Raw genomic sequence first — 20,838 nt, forward strand, 5'->3', positions numbered from 1 at the left:
AAGAAATAGAATTAATGCCTATTTGGTCTCTTTGCCATCTGCCAGCAGATGGTAAAGAGCCTACAGTCTTTGTCGTCTGCCGGCAGATGGCAAAGAGCCATGCCCTTTGCCGTCTGCCAGTAGATGGCAAAGAGCTATGCCCTTTGCCGTCAGCCGCTGATGGCAAAGGCCCCTTTGCCGTCCGCCACCAAAAGCAGACGGCAAAGTAGCTCTTTACCGGCCCTTTCTTTGCCGTCCACTTTTGCCGTCCGTGGCGGACGGCAAAGACCTTTGCCGTCCGCCATTCATGCCTTTGCCGTCCGCCTTGGCGGACGGCAAAGTAGCTGATTCCTGTAGTGATGGGATAATTTTTTCTACGTGCGCGTTCAATCATGGGATAAGTGACATGTGGTTCATGGGGAAGATGCATGTTGTTTGTTCATGGTGTAGTTTCTAAACGTATTAGCCATTGTAGATAGAGACGGAAAATGGACAAGGCAAGAAGCGAGTATAACATGGCCAAGTCCAAGAATATATTTTGGGGCATCTTAGTCTTTAGTCATTTTTCTTATATATTGTATGTAGATTGTTTTGCTTGTAGGACTGTGATCAATTTAATTGTTTCCATGGATTCATTTGCACAACATTTCATAGGAAATTTCTAATGATGAGTAGAAGCTGTATTGTAAGATTCATATGTTTTCCCATGAGCAACCCAACCATTCTTAACTCCTGCAATTCGCAATTAAGTGACATTTTGAACATATCTCCTGTCAAATTTTAGATCTTTGGCCACCAATCTTTTTTTAAATATTACAGGTGGAAATAGGAAAATATTTATATATTTGTCTCAAAATTTATTTTAAAACAAATATTTTTGGATTTTATACTAGAGTAGAAATTAGCGGTCAAAGTTAAATCTTAAAAAACATGTCAGCTTCCAAAGCATCACTTATTCGTGAAATGGAGAGATTGTAAATTTAGATAACAAGATATTACAATGCTACATTTTTTTTATATTCCCATGTTTCATAATCGTGTGAAATTCAAAGAAGCGCTAGAACACATACTCTCTCCGTTTTTATTTACTCCGCATATTAGTTTTGGTCAAAGTCAAGCTTTACAAACTTTGACAAAGTTTATAGACAAAAATATTAACATATACAATAACAAATCAATATCATTAGATTCACTGTTGAATGTACTTCCACAATCATATAGATTTGTTATGCTAAATATTTATATTCATTTCTATAAATTTGGTCAAAACTTTACAAAGTTTGACTTCAGTCAACTCTAATATGCGGAGTAAATAAAAACGGAGGGAGTAGATAACATACAAGGTAATTAAGAATAAATGAAAATGTCATGAGTCACAAGTAACATGTCACCTTTTCTATATGGAGCCCTTGGTCGCTGATCATTGTTTCTGTCTCATTCAAGCTAGAAACGATATCTTGTATAGTAGGCCTTTCTTGTCGGTTTGGCTTCAAGCAGTCTAATGCTATCTCAATGCATCTCCTCACCTGGTAGCAGTATAGTTCGAGTAGTGGCGTGCAACTTTGACGTAGCTTTTCGCTCCATTTTTTATGTACCTCCGACAGTATTGGAACCAAAGTTAGAATGGTACATGCACACATGTCAAATATAACATAGTGGTTTTAAAATACATATGTTGTAAATGGCATTACAAAAAAATCTTACTAGCATAATAGATTTCCGAGTTGTCATCTCAACAACATGATTGTAGCCTTCATGTCCAGTCATTATCTTTACAATGATAACACCCAAACTAAATATGTCAAACTCTTTTGATATTACTTGATGCTTTACATATTCCGGCGGCCAATATCCACTGCATGTCACCATTGCTAGAAATTGTTACACTATGGAACAAAGAACTAAAGAGAATAAAGTAGATGCAAAAAATCGCTCTTATTTTGGAAGGAAAACTTTATTGATCTCTGAGACAATGCATCAGACTGAATGCACCTAGGCCATTGTAGTACTAAATAAAAGAGAGGCATACAAGTTAAGGCTTTACTTCTCAATAATCTCTTCCAGAAATATGAGTGTTAAAGCAACATTCATAATCCTGAGATGCACACGTCTTCCAAATACCCAACACGCAGCTGGGCACCATGATGGTGATTTTGCCATTAACGTGATCGATTACATACACATGACTGACCTTATACCACATACTAACAGTTCTATATTAGATGGGGAGAAATGTTTCTTTGGGTGTATCTTAATTATGGTTCCACTACAGAATAATATTCATTGTTTTAATATAAGAATTAAAATAAATTTTTATTAGGTGCTACAACTCGTTGAACACGCCCTTTCATTACCACATTAGTACATACAAACATTAGGTCAAAGTCATAAATAACTCATCAATCCAAACATTAATTAGGGTAAGCGCGAGTACGTAGGTATTCACCAATCCCATGAATAGACCAGCTTTAGTTAAGGAATGCCTATTCATTTGTGTGTCGTTCAGCTTCAGCCTCATGCAATGCTCCTGTTCGTTCCAGGGTTCTAGCAAGAGCAAGCGGCATGCATGCACATGCAGTCCAGTTCAAGTTCTTGGAATTTTTTTTTCTGAGGCAAGTATTTGGATTTTTGTGGGCGCCATACACACATATACCCAAAGGCAAGCTTTTAATTTTATTTTCTTCTTGTGATTTGTCTGTTCCACAGAGTTGCCCTCTGCTTGGGTAGGTAGGCCCCCTCGTATTTTGATTCAAACTTTGACCATCAATTTAACGTTCAAAATATATACTATTGGATTCATATTTGAAAGAAGTTTCCAATGATAAACTTTTTGTGACAAATAATTCATATTTTATTAGTCAAATTCGTGGTCAAAACTAGACCAAAATTATGAAGGGACTTATGTACCCGAATGGAGGGAGTATCATGTAACATGTGGGGGGCTTCTGGTTTCTACGTTTAGTGTACTATATTTCAATACTACCGGAGAAATCTTATGTCAAAAACTTGGGACAAATAGGATGGTATTGCAAAGATAAGACATCGTGAGGCAATTTATTTTCTTTCATATTCAAGGTGGGACCTAGGTGGAGCGTTGGGAGCAAACGTGTTCTGAGGAAAAAATGTTTAGACCTTTGTATGACATGTCAAATGAGTTGCTGAGCCGCTGACAAGTGGATTCTGCCTTTATGTTTACCATGTGACCGTTTTCCAATACAAATAGAGCAAAGTGGACACGGAGTGGTTGAGTTTTCAAATGCATTATAGACAAATACGTTTAGTGTAGTCTCTGACACTTAGGGAGTAAAAAGTGGAATGTACTCAGAAAAAACATAGAGAAAAGGAGCTAGTGGCCATATTCGACTTCATTAGCAACCTTAGTTACCACAAAAATAAAATAATACAATGATCGAAGTGAGTGAGATGAAAAAACTCAATGAATGTACATTTTACTATTTTCATTTACACTTGTTTTTCACAATAAAAAACTCCAAACACACAAATGAAGCCTCATGGCAAACTTCCACAATTAACTAGACCCAGCCGCCAGATAGAATGCTTACCATGTACCAACGGAACTCATCATTTTTTGTGTGTTTTCTTCACCGAAGAGCTTTGATAAACCAAAAACTGCGACTTTCGGCACCATATTCTTATCTAATAATATATTATCAGGTTTTAAGTCGAAATGCATTATAGGATGCTCCAATCCCTCGCGAAGATATTTTAGACCTTCACAAATCCCTTTGATTATTTTGTAACGTATGTGCCAGTTAAATCCTTTATTTTCATCTACAACAAAGAAAATAACATGAGTGTTGCTAAATCTAAAAAAATGTAAACGCATGTGAGGCACAGAGCAACAACTTAATTACCAGAAATATGCTTGTTTAAGCTACCATTGTGTACATACTCAAAGCAAAGTGCCATGTGTATACGTGTTGCGCTAACTTGTTTTCCATCAAACTCTGCAAGTTCTTCCTCTGATTCTTGGCAGAATCCAATTAACTTCACAATATTTTGATGCTTGAGCCCCCTGAGATTGTTGAACTCTTTATGAAATTCCTTGTCATCTAATCCCAAAATGGTATGTCGTAGTACCTTCACAGCAATCTCTCCTTGACTTTCATGTACACCCTGTCAGACATTTCATGTTAATATTTTTTTTAGACTGAATACTCAGAGGCAAAAGCCTCACTGTCCTTTATTAAAGAACTGAGAAGTCTCACAAACAAATAAAAGCTAAACAAGACTAACTATCAACACCATGTTGTGTGCAATTGATGCATGATATAGTAGAAACGTACAAATAGGAACACTAAGTTTTAGTAGCTCGAGAAATTATTTGATACCACAACTCCGAGGTACCTCACAACACTTTGCCACACTTTTTAGGTATTCTTTTCACAAAATCAAAACGCGTCGCCTAATTAATACCAGTGTAGCAACCGGAAGGTCCATGCTAGCCGAGGCACGACCACTAAAATAGTCTAGCGGTGCAAGGACAACAGCAGCATCTAATTAATTCCACAAATTATGGAAGGAGAATATGTAGAGTTATATATACATGTTGATCATCAATCAAAAGTTGATACGATGGAGAGAAGAAAACATATGAATTGTTTTATTATTCACATATACTATGTACCTTGTAAACTGTTCCAAATCCACCACTCCCAAGTAGTCTTTTCTCATCGAAATCATTTGTAATCTGCTTTATCAATTGGTATGATAGCTTACTTGGTTCGTCACTTGTATGTTGTTGTAGCTTGGGCTCCATGCTACTGCTTCAAAAAAATATGCATAAGAATAAATATATATCATGCCATGCATAGAAAATAATACGCCATACAAACTATGTTACGACTTATGACCAATGTGCACTCGAGCTTCTGCAACTATATATGGGTGCACAAAAATGGTTACCAACATAAAGAGAAGATCATATTAGTTCCTAAAGAAACAACATGGGATGGAGTTTTTGTGGTATGCATACTAGTATAGACTAATAATTGGTGAAGATTTTCCCTAATTAAACACAAGTGGACTGTTTATGAGATTTACCATCTGAAACTTAATCATCACACCTGAAAATAAATAGGGTAGTTGCATTCAAGATGAACTTACTTGGAATCCTTCAGAAGGAGAACAGCAGGAAAGAGGTGCAGATGAAACGATTTGAAATGGAGGGTCGCTGCGGCGGCTCAAGTCAGTGATGGCGGGGGTCGCGCTGCCTGGAAATTAAATGGGGGGAGGGCGGTGGGGATACTTAATTAGCTTCGCGGTGCTCGTGGCCGGTGGGGATCAACCTAATCAACCTCCTTGAAGCGGCCAGCCGTCTATCTACTCCGCAGCTGGGGAGAGAGTGAAGAAGAAGAAGAAGAAGAAGAAGAAGAAGAAGAAGAAGAAGAAGAAGAAAGTGTGGGCAATCCGGCCAGTGGACATGGCCAACTGAAGAATAGTAAGGGCCAACTACCCCTATGGTAGTTTGAAAGTCAACCATCTCCGCCAGATAACTGACTCGGTCACGGCCAGCCAGCAGATGGCATCACTTAAGTGTATGTTGCATCTGTCAGAAGATAGCTCTGATCAATGATAAGGTTAAGATGACGAATACATTATTTTCTTTTCGAATAATGGCCTGCTATTTAATCACCCTGTACCTCTCAAGATGCATACGACAACCAATGTGCAATTTTATTAGCCTGTCACTGCTCAGCCTTCTCTTAAGTGTATATATGTATGTCCATGTGGAGAGTATTTTTTTTGCGAACGAGTCCATGTGGACAATTTAGAATGAATTGCTCTGAACGTGCCCGAGATCGAGACTGGTATATATGACTTCGACTAAGTCGTAGCTAGTTAACTAGTGCATTGTTACTTATTTTGTATCTAATCATCATTATTCCTTGAGAGACGATGAAGACGGGCCTGTGCCGTGGAAAATATCCAATAATTTCGAGAACTAATACAAACCATGATTTTTTTATTGCGGAGAGTACAAACCATGATTTAGAAGTAGTGCTCAGGTTTTTAAGCCACCCGGTAGTTATTTAGTTGAATTTCAGTTTTAAATCGTTGATTTAAATAATCGGATAATTGGTCAACATTTGGTTAACGTGAAGAGAGGCTCAATCGACCGGCTAACCAAATAAATGAATTTCTTAATTATGAGGACGCTGATCAATGTCAAGACTTCTTATAGCTACATTTTATATATAGAGCGAGACCTGGAGGTATGCACGCAAAACAAAGTCTACTTTGATGATGCATGTTGGCTTAATTTTAGTATTCGCCATCACACTCAGATCGAGCTGGATGATAGGTAGCAACTCAAATCTCAACTGTATTAACTTAATAAAGCCTACTTTGATGATGCTAGCTAGCTTAATTTTAGAGTTCGCCCACACACTTGCATCAAAGCAGGATAACTGATGGCAGCAACTCAATGAAGTGGCATGGATTAAAACTCGATGTGTCATGGATTATTCTTGCTAGCTACAGGACAAACCAATCAGTAGTTGATGCAACAATTGCTCATCTAGTTCGCAAGTCTTGTTTGAGTACATAACAATTAACATCATAAAGGCATCGCTAGCAGATTCCTTCGACTTCGAATTTATATTTAGGGGCAAATTTTCATTTTAGGAACTAATTAAACCCTTTCTAGCAGATGTCCTATACCATATTTTCCTAAAAAAAAAAACTTTACTACCTCCCTTCCCCTAAAACACAGCCCCACCTCCCCACTTTTAGTCCAAGAGGAGGCAGTCACAGGATAAATGAGGAGAGGAGAGGCTCCCGCAATAATGGCCGAACGGCTGGCTCACCACCCGATTCGACCATCATCGGCTATAAATGTTGGCGTTGTGGCGCCAAACACTAGCCCACACCTTCATTCAAGACCTGTTGGCACGAAGCTGGTCAATGGTGTGCAACAATGGGGCGCCAAACACTAGCCCACATCTTCTGCGTTGTCAACAATGGGGGAAGGTGGCAGTGGCTGCAGAGACGGAGACTAAGATAGTGGAGAATGGAGGCTCAGTCGCCGTTGCTGGAGTGTTGGATTTGGCCGTCGACGATATTCAAATGAGAGGGAAGCAAGCCATTAACCTTGGACCGCAATAGCTGGTGAACCTGTTCGCTTGGAAGGGTTGGCATTTGGAGTATTGTTCAGCTAGTTGCTCTAGAAAGTAAGGGAATCATGCGTTGGCATTGATGACTCAGCACACCTGTCTGAAAAACTGAGTAAATAGCAAAACAAAAACTACCATATATATTACGTGCTAGGGTTACAGAAAAATACCACTTTTCTTAATTTCACAAATTGCTACCACAATTTGGTTGGCTATTCCAAAAAACCAAGTGACCGAACGGTTAAATTTTAAGCATGGTTATGATATCTCTAGCCCACCCGCCAGGTCCATGTTGGCTTTGACAGACAGCGCGTGTCCTGCCGGTTCCGACCGTGCCAAGACGACCCGAGCCGGTTCACTCCCGCTCACCCTGCCTCCTCTCTCTCCGTCGATCTAGTAGACCTAGGCGATGGCAGCGACGACGACGAAACCACTCGACGGCGGTGACTCGATGGGGGTAGGTGGCACGGGGGGAGAGGGCGGAGATTATATGGAAGTGGATAATTGGCTGGGCAGCGGCAGCTTCATAACACAGCCGCCGCCACCGCCAACACCGCCGATGCACAAGCAGCCTACCCCCGGCGGCATAGCCTACGCCCTCTCCACAGACGAATCAAGCATACGTAAATTTGTAAAACATACGTAAATTATAATCAAAGTAATAAAAATAAAGCTAAAAAATTAGTGTGTTACAAATATTATAAAAACAAGCAATAACTTATTTGAAAAAAACTCAATAGTGTTGACGTATTATTTTTGAAAAAAATAATATAAACTCAATTTTATTTCTAATTATAACTTTATTGTATAATTTAGAGTAAGACAAATATTTATTACATTATAATTCATAAATATTAATTTACTCATATTTCAAGACCAAGATCCATACAAAAGCATGCAAAAGAAATCCTACGTACTACATACTATGTACCACCCTAGCCAATCTTCGTTCGAGATGTCCACGACGTCGGTGCCGTGCACCGAGTGGACGGGGCGCGTAGGAGGGCTCCGGCTCCTCCTCCTCCTGCTCAACCTCATCCATGTAGGCAAACATCTCCTCCTCCTCCTGCTCAACCTCATCCATGTAGGCAAACATCTCCTCCTCCGCGGCATGCTGTGCCACCATCTTCTGCTGGCGAGGGCATCTCGCCTTGGCATCCGACTTCGAGTGGAGGGAATCAAGGATGTCCTGCTGCTCCGCCTACAGATCCGCGCCTCTGGCGTTCCCTGCACCATCCTCCGGCTCCTCCTCCTCAACCTCCTCCAACTCCTCCTCTGAATCCACTGCATCCGTAGGTAGCCCCGCGGCGATTCGGGCTTCGCGTCGTGCCCGGATCTGCTCCAAGAGCTGCAGCAGGCGCTCCGGCGTTAGAAACGGGAGGCCCCTTATCCGGCAGCATGGGGGTATGGCTACTAGTGGCGGCGGCGGTGGATGGGGGGAGGAAAATGCGGAGGGGCATGGATTAACCAATACAGTAGTTAGGCAAGGCAGATAGTTAGTGACAGATGTGATGGGCGTTTCTTGAGATCTGCTAGAAATGTCTACCATCGAAATGATGGTGTGTGTCCATCGATACCATCGAAATTAACACATGAGGCAAGGAAGGTGAAGAATTTAACCCTAAATTAAACCACCTGCGGAAGGAAGGGAAATGGCGACTGACCGTGCGTGCTTCGCCTGCGCTGCCATGCCACGCGTGCTCTTTCACCGTGAAGAATTGGGGGCAGGTGCGGGAGGCTAGGCTAGACCGGCCGCTCACAATGTTGCAAAGTTTTTTTCCCCAAACCACAAGGTTTTTTTTTCGAAAAGGGGTGATCCCCGGCCTCTGCATCAGCATGATGCATACGGCCATTTTATTAATAAATAGTTTCAACAATGTCTCAAAGTCTCCACAATATCAAAAAAAGAAGATAACGGCTCAGACAGAACCAAAAGGCTAGATACACAAGCTAGCCAAAAAGGATAAACCACAAGGTAGTTTGTGTTTCCATAACCAATCTCAATGCGAGAGAGGCCAACACTAAACCAAAGGGGCAGACTTAGTTTCTGTTCTTATATTAGACCACTAGGTAGCTGAACTTGGCAGTAATAAGCTCCGACAAAATTCAGCCAAGTTCAAAAAATTCAGAGATAACAGGTTGAGTGCTATATGGTGAACCAACAAGTTGCAATCTAAACCATAAGATGGGAGACCTACATCGTCCATTATATGACTTGCAGGCACAGAAAGGTTATACGAAACCTCCCCGCAAAAAAAATAAAATGAAACCGATTCAACTTTCAGTTCTGATGCAGAGGCTGGGGTACATCCCCTTTTCCAAAAAAAAGTTGACGATTTGATTTGATGTAACCGAGCAGCACAGCACTATGAAAATCCATCTACAACCTAGTCTCCCTTCCGGCTGCTCACATCAACATTTAAACTTAGCATATGACTGTGCAGTGCATGCATACAGCCGGTCAGTTACTATGCAGTGTGTTTTTCTTAGCATTTTGCTAACCAGGTGCATTGATAAGCCTAGTTTCTTTTGCCGACAGGTGTATTATCATCCAGCTCACTACTCTCTTTCCGGGCAAGTAACTTAACATATCACCAAGGGGGTGGCAGAATTTCCACTCAAGTTAACTAGTGCCATAGCAAAAGAACGAACAAAGAACGGGACTGCGACTCGCAGCACGATTAATTAATACTAGCAGAGAAACAACAGTAGAGTACCTAAATTGATTCAGTGCAGAGGGCGATCTGATCTCACCTCCTTTCCCTGATCCGCTGCTGTCTGTGGTTGGCGTGCACACTGCTGTTCCTTGTTTTGATCTCCTGAACTGAACTGATCTCCTGCTGCAGCCAAGCGGGTGAAGCGAAATTAGCATGTAATCAAATAGAAGGGAATTGCAAACGGAGAAAGAGAGACAAAGCTAGAGCGCGAACAAACGCATTAACAGCTTTGCTGATTTACCTCTAGAAGATTCAATCAAGTGCTTGGCCAGTACGTTCCTCACCCTGGCGACGTCCTCCCCCTCTAGATTTTTAGTGCCCTTTCTGCTACAAATCCAGTTTTCGAATTTGCAAGACATACTGCTATCTGACCAGAGCAACCTGTTTCTGAATTTACCATTACCAGACATAACGCTGCAACCTGACTAGAATGCCGCCGAAGTTGGTTGATCAACTACCCACTCTGCTATTCTCCAAGCAGAGTAGGCGTAGCCAACACATCCTTACAACTGCTACAAACGGCTCCTGCCCAAAAACAAGACTCACTCACTGCCATTATATATGTTCACAAGTTCTTCCTTCATGTTACAGCAAGCAACTGAAACAAAATAAATTACACACTGTCTTTCGCGTCCATGTAGCTACATTACTGCTAGTTGTTCTCTCAATCTCATAACAGCTTTCTTGTTGCCAATAGTATAAATTACACAACACTTGTCTTTTCGCCTGACACACGGCAACCTACTGCCGGGCCTGCACTGCATTTTCACAGACGCAGTTCATTGGCATAGGCTGAGGAGCAGCAGGATGAGAATGTCCAAGCTAGGCCGGATAGTCTCGCTTCCACCTGCTCACAACAAGGTAGATTTAAACTAGATGAGACTTGAGACACAAGCTTTTCCTTTCAAAAATGAAAGAATGAACTTTGATATGTAGGATTCAAAGAACTAGCTTGGAAATCAGCGCTAGCACCGCAACATCTTGCTAGTGGTGGCAAGAACAAAATGCCAGCTACCGAAAATGAATCTGAACTTGTGTGTAGTACAAATTCAAATGCAGGAGCACTTGCCCCAGTTTACCTCCAGGCAACATGCAGCAGCAGTCACGAATTGAAGTGACAGTACTGAAAATGCAAAATGCAGTGAATCCAAATCAACTACTTGATCACTACCCCAAATCTGCTCTTACCTTCTACTGTAAAAAAACACTCCCCTCAGGTTACAGCACACAAATATAAACCACAAATAGTCTCCAGTCTCCATGCAACTACAATATTACTAGTTTTTCTAAATTACAGAATCTTACTACTGCCAACAATTAAAATACATAACACCTGTCTTTGCCTGATATATGAAAACGCAATTTTAGCCAGGGCCTGCTCTTCAGTAGTCTGACGATGTAACCAAGCTAAGGAGCAGGATGAAGATCTATCTACCAGCTAGGCCGGCCAGTCTCCCATCAGTTAAGCAATGTATATATCAAGGTTTCCCATTGTCATTAAGTACAGACATACTACTAGTGGCGTAGAAATGCTAATTGAGAAGAGAACTGTGACTTGTCCGCCTGCCCTCGCGTCGAGCAAAAAAGAACAGCACCAAACTTATTTAGTGGAGAGGGCAACTGATATGGTCTCACCTTTTTAGTTAGCTATCATGCATGCACTTTCTCCTTTCCTCGATAGTCTGCCTTTTGTGGTTGGCGTGCTTCTTGTTCCTTGTTTCCATCTCCTGAACCTGCAGATGCAACTGCTGCTACTTCTGCTTGTTCCTCCTCTGCAGCCATTGTGTGGACTAACGTCCAAACACATCAAATGAACATGGAATCAATACGAGGAAACAAATTAAATAAACCAAATATAAATAGCACACTAAGAGTTGTGTTATTTTACACACTAAGAGTTGTGTTATTTTACCTCCAGATCCGGTCAAGTGCTGGGACAGTGCATCCCTCACCCTGACAGCATCCTCCTCTGCAGCCATTGTGTGGACTAACGTCCAAACAGATCAAATGAACATGGAATCAATACGAGGAAACAAATAAACCAAATATAAATGACACACCAAGAGTTGTCTCGATTTAACACACTCAGAGTTGTGTTATTTTACCTCCAGATCCGATCAAGTGCTGGGACAGTGCATCCCTCGCCCTGACAGCATCCTCCTCTGCTAACTTCCACGCTTTCTCGACGTAAATCCCCTCGTGGCCGCTCGGCATGCTTGCACCCTCATCCTCTTCCAGGTCCATCACTATGTTATGCAACATGCAGCACACGCCGATTGTCCGGTTCATCACACGTCTGTTATTAGGATGCCACCCTTCTCCCTGCAGGAACTTCCATGTGTCTTTCAACCTTGCCAACGCCCCCGGCGCGACTGCTGTAGCTGCAGAGTGTCACCTGTTAAACTCAAATTGGAGTCTGAGAGTGGGAGCCATTTTCTAAATGGTAAGGTGTGAGGAGCCATGGATGAAGAGAGAGAAGTAGGGCACTTCTTTCGGAACAAACGTGGACTCAGGCAGGGTGACCCGATGTCCCCGCTTCTGTTCAATTTTGTTGTCGATGCGCTGTCCGCCATGCTTCGGAAGGTGGCCGCGGCTGGTCATATCAAGGGAGTGGTAGGCCATCTAATTCCAAGGGGAGTAACCCATTTGCAGTACGCGGATGACACGTTACTGCTGTTTCGCCCGGACCAACACAACATTGCTGCGGAAGGCGATTCTGCTCAGCTTTGAGCTCATGTCGGGCCTCAAAATCAACTTCCATAAGTGTGAGGTGCTATCTATGGGGGTAGGGCCGGAGGAGGGTAGACGCATAGCTGATTTGCTCAACTGCAAAGTGGGCAAATTTCTGTTCACGTACCTCGGCCTGCCAGTAGACACCAAACGCCCCACGATAGAGGATTGGGAGCCTTTGTGTGCCAAGGTGAGGGGGAGGGTTTGCCCGTGGAGGGGAAAATTTCTTTCGAAAGCGGCAAGGCTGCTCGTCCTCACGAACTCGAGCCTCTCCTCCTTGCCCATGTTTGCTATGGGCCTGTTCCTGCTCGCGGAAGGGGTTCATGCAAAGTTGGATACGCCCCACGCCAAGTTCTTTTGGGAAGGAACGAGACCGAACCGTCAATATCATATGGTTAGGTGGGCCTGGGTGTGTCGACCCAAGGCCTTGGGGGGTCTTGGGAACACTAACACGAGGATCCTCAATATCGCGTTGATGTGCAAATGGATCTGGAAAGTTGCCCAGGGGGCAACCGGGCTGTGGGTCGATCTCCTTAGGGCCAAATACTTCCCTAATGGGAATTTCTTTGAAGGGAGGACGAGGGGCTCCCCCTTCTGGAATGACCTGCAGGCGATCAAACCGGCCTTTGCCATGGGGGCAAAGTTCTCGATTGGGAACGGCCGCGCGGCTCGCTTTTGGACAGATCTCTGTGTCGGTGCCCAACCCTTGTGGGCAACTTATCGGGATCTGTATGCTATCGCTGTTGACCCGGCAATGTCAGTGGTAGAGGCGCTCTCGTCAACACCACCAGAGATACACTTTAAATAGGAACTTAGCGGGCAAGAGCAAACTATCCTTGCAACCTTGCTGCAGTTGATCGACCCAATCGGCTTATTGGACCAACCTGACACGGTGAGCTGGGCGCTCACCTGATCGGGCAAGTTCACGGTTAAGTCGTTATATCACAAGTTGTGCCGAGGGCCGGCGGAACTAGTGATTAAGGGGCTGTGACCTTGCATAGTTCACCTCTGATGCCATGCCACGAGCGCAACTTCGGTTTGGAGAAAACTTCATTTCCTTAGTTGGTGCGGGGAGGGAGGAGGGGGAGCTGACATGGATGGTGGGGAGCGGACGTTGGGTTGGCGGAATGTCCTGGAGTACCCCATTTGGATATGGATTTGCATGTCAGTGTGGAAGCCGATACAGTCGTGCGTGAGTTAGAGATGAAGCTGACGGTGGAACTGCATCGGAGCGGCTAGTCTCGCCTTAGGTTAGTTATATTTCTTCTCTTTTGTTCATATTATCAAAAATATTCTAAATACATACATACCAAAATTTCAATTTACTTTAATTTTTTTATTGTAGTCTACAGAATTTGTTAAGGTAATTTTTAAAAATGTTGAGGGCATTCAAACAAAATCTTGTGACATTTAAAAAAATATGCTTATGTCCCAAAAAATGTACGTGCCATTTAACATAATGTTTATACAATGAAAAATAAATGTTCCGTGCCATTCAAAAAATAAATTAAATTTACAAAAATGAAATATTATTTTAAAATATGTTCGTGGCATTTTTTTAATAAAATGTAAAAAACACATAGTTTTAAAAACAATTAATCGCATTGGAAAAATGTTTCATCATGTATTTGTCTTTTTTATCACGTATTGGAAAACATATATTTGAAAAAATGTTAATCATGTATTTGGAAAATGTGAAACGTGTATAAAAAATGTTTTAGATGTATATAAAAATATACAATGTATATGAAAATGTGGGGACCAGGTTATCTTTCCACAATGTAAGACCAACAAGCCGATTTGTTCTCGTCTCTCAGGAAATGGATCAAGCGAAAGTTGGGGCCATGACAAGGAAGTTTGTCTGTCTCCACTGCGCCGGCGCCTATATCTAGCATTATGTGAGACGATAAGATGAGCTACTATCTAGTGATCGTCTGGTTCGTGGAATCCTGTAGGGCGCGACCTACTTAATGGGTATAGAGCCGTTTTTTCATAGGATTTTTTGGGCTATTTTTTGTTTTTCCTTTAGTTTTTCATAATTTTTCTTTGTTCTTTTCTCCATTTTCACAGGTTTTCTTTCAATTTCTATGGTTTTATTTATTCTCCACCGTTCTCATGGTTTTTTATTTCCTTTCTTTTTCTTTGTTTTGCTCCGATTTTCTATTTTTATTTCTTGGTTTTCAATGCTTTTATCTTTCATTTCCTTTTTCCTTATTTCTCTCGGTTTCCCTTAGTTTTTCATTATTTTTCTATCCACAATTTTTTGTGTATATCTAACTTATTTTTCTAATAAAAAAACTAAAAAATTCAATACATGGTTACAACTTCTATACAATTGTTTTGTAACAATTTATGAACCATTGATTAAAAATTATAAAATAAAAGATTAACATTTTATGAATATCTGATCAACATTTTTCCTATATATTTTAATCATATTTAAAAACTCGATTAACATTTTTCAGATAATAGATTAACATTTCATCTATACAGATTTAACGTTTTCCAAATGCTTGATTAACATTTTTCAAATTTTTTAAATGCTTGATTTAAAACTTATATACATAATCAAAAAATTCATCATTTTTTAATACACAATAATCATTTTTTCTATGCACAATTAATATTTCTCAATGCTTGATTAATTTTTTATATAGTTTTAAACATTTTTACAAATGCATGACTAAATTCGTATATACAAAGCAAAAGATTTTCATCATTTTTTTAATTCATGGTCCACATTTATTCTATACGCATATAACATTTTTCAAATACTTGTTCAACATTGTTTTTCAAAATGCTTGATTAACATTTTTATATACATGATCAAAAAATTTCATCATTTTTTAATACTTAAATTAACATTTTTTCCGAATGCTTGATTGACATTTTTCAAATACTTGCTCTAAAATTTTCAAATAGTTGATCAACATTTTTGAAGTACTTGTTCAACATTTTTTGAATGCTTGATTAATATTTTTCAAATACTTGTTCAACATTTTCCAAATGTTTTTTCCATAGTGTGTTTTGTAACATATATATTTAGAATATTTTAAAATATAAACAAAACTACAAAAATAAACCAAAAAATAGAAAAAAAATCAGAAAAGGAGGCCGTGGCATCCCGCCCGCATGGGTCGGCCTATCTTGCTCGCTCCCTTTAGCGAGTCGGAATCTGGACTTGCTAAAGACGAGATATAGGGGTGGCACGGCTTGGTGGCCAGGATTTCCGATTCGCCTTATGTGCGCCCGTTTCTTTGTTTTTCAAAACGGGCACACACCATCCCTCTCCACTGGGCCGGCCCGTTTAGCATTTTTATTTTCTATTAAAAGAACCTCCATTATTTTCCGCATGCATCAGAGCTTCTTCCCTTGTTCACTATAGATCATTGACCTCTCTTCCCCTCTCTGATCTGATCAAGATCTGCTAGGGCCACCATGAGGACCTCTGCCCCGGCCGCGACGCTCCATCAGTGGGGGAGAGCCTGTTGTTGGCGGCTGAAACCAATGGGCAACGGAGAAGCATTCCTCTTAGGCCTTGTACTATGTTAGATGCTTAGGGAGGCGCTTAGAAAAATAAACTGACTTTTTCTAAAGCACGAGTGCCTATTCTACAGGAGAGACACCTAATTAAGCGTCTACTCTCTACAAATAAGCACCGGTTCTTAAAGAAAGATTGGTTTATTTCTCTAAGCACCTCCTCTAAGCGTATTGAATCATACATGGTAACGGAATCCTCCCATTTTGTCTGTGTTTCACAGTGTCACAATCTTTCTTCATCGCTGCCCCTTTGGTAGTTTGATGCACATCATATTACCTATTTGTCGTTGCATTTTACCTGTTTAATTGGCATATGATATCATATTTTGTTCTTTGTCAGACCTTTCCAAACTAGAGCTTTGTTCTTGGAAATCACAAAAGAAGGGCAAGTGATGGTGATGGGAAAGAAGGAAATAGAAGCAGGTAACGTGAGCTACCATTTTGTTCACACTCTTTGAAGTAGATTTCAGAACTCGAGCAAAGATTTTGTCGGAAACCATGAAGGGCCAGTGACGGTGACCTACGTACCATTTTTGTGCATATTCTTTCGAGCAGTTTTAACATGCTCCCTCTTACCTCCTCTTTTAACATAAAAGATTAGAGTATATAATAGCTTTGAGTCATTGATGTCATTAATTAGTGGTCTGATTAACCCCTACCTTCTTACTACACATGTAAAAATAGGGGGTAAGAGGGAGCATGTTAAAATTTCCCCGTTCTTTAATACAAATTTCACTGACTTTCTTCATTTCGATGTGTGCACCAGGTCTGCCAGCGCCCTAGGGTAGAAAATGTATTATTTTACTCTCCTACACTGTATGCAAACTAGCTAGAGGAAATTCATTCAAACTGGTGAGCCTTCAGGTTAACAACTCAACACAAACCAGGTGCTTCTTTTTTGTGACTGCTCTCGTGTTTGCATAACCAGTACTTTTAATTAACAGTGGAGTGATATCCAACCCAGTTGAAACCTTTGTTACATCAGTTTACTTCCTCATGCTTCTTATCAAATATAGCTTAGGCCGGAAGCTTAGGCCACATGATATTTAATCATTTGATTAGTGGGGGTGCTACAAACAATGTATTTTAATAATTTGTTTAGCCCAAATCATGATCTTTGCCAATTTGGATTTGGTTCTCTCGTGAAAATTGTGAGTTGCAGAGATGACAAACATGAAAAGCAAGATCAAGTTGTGGCACCAACGCAAAGGTTGCAGGAGGCTTATGCAGTTAGAGATGTTGTTAGATTGACTAGTCACATTGGGCCCGGGTCATGCCAACACAAGAACTGGTCAAACCATGGCATTCTTGAGACTATGTCAGATCGGATATCTATGTGACTTGTTGGTTAAGGAGATGAACAGAAGCTTTCGGTTAACTCATGTAAGGTGGGAGGCCAATGTAGTGGCTCGTCGTTGTGCTAAACAGGCTATTTAAAATGTGTATCAACTTTGTTACGACCTTTCTTCATGATTGTTCTTGTATAAAAGTACATTTCTATTACCATTGCATAGTTAATAGAATTCCAGATTTTTGACAGAAAAAAAATCGAAGGGGAATATTTCTTTATCCAAACATGAATACATATTTTCCCAGAGAAAATTCAATTAATACATTTTTTGTTTGTTGCAAATGGTAATCCATGGAATCAGTCCTTGTGTGTCTGGCTGTCCTTGGCACAGCCCCTCGTTAGCCGGGCTTCCCTTGTCCGCCAAATCAGAGTCTTCCGCTGCCGACATCTCATCTCATCTCTGAGTCGATAGATCTCCTCTCTTTCCCGTATTCTTCACCGTCGCGCACCCCCCACTCTCTGAGATCTGCCAAGGCACCAACGAGGACCTCCGCCGCGGTCTCTAGTCAGGTAAGATCAATATTCTCCCACCCTTAGCTCCGTTGATGGGATGCGAGGAGTTGTTGGTGGCTTCAACCAATGAGCAGTGAAGGCCATGTCAGATTGGATCTCAGGAGAATATTTAGGATGGATATTAATTTTCGGATTGTAGTATAGACAATTAATAGCTTATATTGGTGAATATTTATGATGGCCTCCCTTCTTCGTGTGCAATTGCAAAATTGGAGTAATTTGTGAGACACTATGTATGAGGGATTGATATAATTTGAGGATTAGTGTAAATTATTATTATGGTAATTTACCCGAGGATTAGTATAATTTCGATGGTGGCATGGTTGTTTGGTGTAGTTTTGCACTGAGTTTTGCTGGCCCATTAGTACTTCTATCGCCGAATTATTTCCTTCGCACCAATTTTGGAGACTCATTTTATCCTATTTCCTTTTTATTTTTTCCTTTTTTATTTTTCCCTTTTCCATTCTTTGTTTTTTCACTTCTTTGTTTGCTCATGCCCCCCCCTTATTACCTTTTTCATTAGTAAAAAACATTTGTCTTTGTGTTTATATGAGTATTTGTGAAAAAAGAACACGACAGACATGTTTTAAAGCCTGGTGAATAATTTTAAAATACATATTGAATGAGTTTTTAAGCCAGTGAACGTTTATTTAACACACGCTGAACATTACTTTAATACATGGTGAATATTGTTTTCAGCCCAGTAAACATGTTTAATTTTTTTTGAACAAAAAACATGTTTTAATATATGGTGAATACTTTTTAAAACACGGTGGACATATTTTGTAGATGAAGGACAATACACTATAAGCATTTCTTATGACAGGATGAACATTAATGTAATCCTGGTGAACATTTTCTAATACATGGTGAACTTTTTTTTTAACTCGTCGGACTTTTTTAGTACACCATGAACTTGCTTTGAAGCCTACCAAGATTCATTAAAACATGGTGAACATTTTCTTAGTACATGATAATCATTTTGATATACACGCTGAATAAGCAGAGGCTGCAGCTCCCATCTCTCTGACCTCCGTGTGAACAGTACCATGTTCATCAACTAGTTTCTTAATCCTGTTCCTTCTAGCTCTCCAAATAGCTCTTGCATGAAAAAACTTTGTATTGCGGTCGCCTTCTTTCAACCAATCCACTCGAGAGCGCTGCAACCACATCATCTCCTCTCTGTATAATAGTTCATTCAACTTATCAGTAACTCGACGGATCTCACATCTATCCGCATTCATAAGCATCAACTCCTCAAGCTGTGTTCTTGGCTCTAAGGGCCGCATGCACATCACCCAGGCACCTTTTCTGTCCTGCATCCGCCCAAGCACGCGCGATTAAATCTTGGAGCGCCGGCTCCCTTTCCCACATTACTTCATATTGCCTAAATTTCTTTTTAACATTCATGTCCACAAATTTATTACAGCTTACATGCAAGGCCACATGATCTGACACCGGTGAAATCAGGTGTCGAACTGACGGCTGCTCGAACAGGTTGCGCCAGGACGGGGTAGCCACCGCCCTATCTAGGCGAACTTTGACATTACCATGGCCACTCCTTTTGTTATCATACGTATGTGGGACTCCGGAAAACCCCAAGTCAGCAAGGTCACAAATCTCCAAGGAGTCACGAAAAGCTTGCATCTGCCTCTGAGGCCTAGGCGTTGATGAGATGTGCTCAAAGTCCCACATACATTCATTGAAATCTCCAACTACGAGCCATGGCAGATCAGATTGAGCGCTCATATTGTTAAGGAGTGACCGCATATTGTTTCTATCTTCAACTCTTGGTTCTCCATACACACAAGTTAGACGCCATGTATCTTCAGCTGTCCCTAGCTTAACGTGTGCGTCTATGCACCTCTGATTTGAAAAAACAACATTAACCATAACCGATTCATGCCAATACAACGCCAAACCTCCGCTGTTACCATTGCTATCCACACCATAGAAACCTTTCAATCCAATCCTTGATCGATGTTTTTTCATTCTCTCCTTGGGCTGTCTAGTTTCGCACAAAAACACCAACATGGGGAAATGCGACCTAATAAAAGTCGCCACTTCACGAACTGTCCGAAGCGTGTAGTTGATAGTCTTCATCATGTGAGACATCCTCGTAGGCCCAAGAGTGTAATTAAGACTTTGTTTCAGAAAAGTATGCATTTTATTTTTGATGTTGCAGTACTTATGCCATCCAGCACGGTGTTGCCTCCCGCAGCGGCAGCTTGGATCCTCCTCCGGCACTCCACCGCCGACCAGGAGCTGCAGATCGATCCTCCTCTGGCGCGTCGCAGACCCGCATGGAGCTACAGTGGCCGGGATTGGCAGAGTAGTTGGGTGCTCTCAGGTGGGGTCCACTTTAGACGGAAAACTATTACAACATCTGGTTTGGGAAACGTCCTGATCGGTATTGGAAACTTTCTAAGGCCCCACTTGGATTCGGTGTAAGTTTAGGCTAGTCATTGTGGGAGTAACTTAGCTAGTAACATAGCGCACTCCAAGAAATTTCTGCTTATGTGACAAGTACTCCCTCCGTCCGGAAATACTTGTCGGAGAAATGGATGTATCTAGACATATTTTAGTTCTAGATACATCCATTTTTATGTATTTCTCCGACAAGTATTTCTAGACAGAGGGAGTATTTAATGTGAGGTGGTAACATAATATGTTACTGTAACATAGCGCTTCCCAAGACAAGATGAGTCTACAAGCTAATAAATGAAGTCATCTATGACACTACTATCATGTTACTTTGCATTATGAAGGTAGTAACTTAGACTAGTGTCATGCATATGACACTAGTCTAAGTTACTCCCCACTATGACCAGCCTTATACACTCGGATTTAATTTACAGGTGTAAATTACCAG

At 41.0% G+C, this 20,838-nt stretch overlaps 1 pseudogene; it reads right to left on the reverse strand.

The window, feature by feature from the left end:
• Positions 1 to 4,122, reverse strand: part of LOC119339809 — a 19,327-nt pseudogene extending 15,205 nt beyond the window's left edge.
• Positions 4,123 to 20,838: the final 16,716 nt, after the last annotated feature.

The sequence above is a fragment of the Triticum dicoccoides genome, chromosome 7B (assembly GCF_002162155.2).
Source record: "Triticum dicoccoides isolate Atlit2015 ecotype Zavitan chromosome 7B, WEW_v2.0, whole genome shotgun sequence".
Lineage (NCBI taxonomy): Eukaryota > Viridiplantae > Streptophyta > Magnoliopsida > Poales > Poaceae > Triticum > Triticum dicoccoides.